This window comes from Muntiacus reevesi, chromosome 12 (assembly GCF_963930625.1).
Source record: "Muntiacus reevesi chromosome 12, mMunRee1.1, whole genome shotgun sequence".
Classification (NCBI taxonomy): domain Eukaryota; kingdom Metazoa; phylum Chordata; class Mammalia; order Artiodactyla; family Cervidae; genus Muntiacus; species Muntiacus reevesi.
Window position 1 is genome coordinate 48,100,694 of NC_089260.1, and position 1,385 is coordinate 48,102,078.

Genomic DNA, 1,385 nt, shown 5'->3' on the forward strand with positions numbered 1-1,385 from the left:
ATGGAGCCATCTTCCTCTATCTATAGCCACAGCCCCAGGGCCTCCACCACCGGGGTGCCCCTTTCTAACTAGAATAAATGTGACTTACTCAGGCCTGAGTCTTGAGTACTGCTTAGGTGAAGTGGCAGAGGTCCCGTTGTTTGGGTCTGAACGGAGCGCTGAGATCTAGCACACCACTGTCCTGAGTCAGTAGGCACGTGGGGAGGGCCGCTGCGTGAACATCTGAACATCTGCTCCACGGCCTCCCCCTCTCCAGGTCTAGTGTCCTTGCAGAGGCCCCTCTTATGCCCACAGTGGTGTCCAGCACTCCCGCACACCTCCCACTTAAGCAGAGAGCTGTGTCAGCAGCCCGGAAGTGCTGGGAAAGGCCTGGGGGGAGGATGAGAGGACAGGCAGACCAGGTGAGGGCCAGACAGGTCCCTAGTGGGGAGCGGACGAAGCGGGGGGCGGCGGGGCAGGAGGAGGGGGCCGAGAGAGGACGAGCGGGGGGCTCCCAGAACCCCTTCCCACGCTTTGCCCAGGGCGAGCCCACCTTCCCACCTAACCCTGCATTTCTCAGAAATAATCCTGATCCACTCTGAGCACTTCATGGGGAGGGACTGCACCCCGCCCCCACATACAGTGACTCTCCACAAGGACGCAGATGATGGAGAATCCCTCCTCACCTCCTCCCGGAAGCCACCGAGCGTGTCTCACTGAGTTCCCGCCATGGAAGTGACTTCACACCAACTTCTGTGTACTTTGGCCTCGGCCAAGCAGAGTCAGTTCCGTTTTCTTAGTTTAAAATTGTCTTCTAGACAGTTTAAAAATTCCATTACATTTCTGTTTTTCTGAGTGAAAACAGGCTCTCAGAACACTCCCTGGGCTGGGGGTTTGGTTGCGGGGTCGAGGTGTCCAAGCTGGGTCCCCTGGGTGGCCGCCTGCTTCTGCCGTCAGAGGCGCCGCCACCCCTGCGCCTCGTGGAGGCCCCTCCTGTGGTCCAGAACAAGGCTGGGGCTGGCCGTTCCTGCACACAAAACAGCCTTGTGGACATGGTTCACAGACAAGCCCTTGCTTCCAACAAGGATGTGAGGGATCCCTGGAGTAGGAAGTGACAACCCACTGCCGTATTCTTGCCTGGAAAATCCCGTGGACAGAGGAGCCTGGCATGCTGCAATCCATGGAGTCGCAGAGAGTCTGACATGACTGAGTGACTAAGCACTCTATCTCTTACATTTGATAAATATTTTAGAAGTCTCTCCTCTGGCTTGGCCAAGAGCAGTAGGACAAGTCATTCAGTCTTCCTACTAAGCAAGGGGATTGGCAAGATGGAGTCTCCAGTTCCATCCAGTCCCCAAGCTTTGTGATGCTGTTAGGAGAAAGAAGAAACAGCTGGCTTAGAGGAA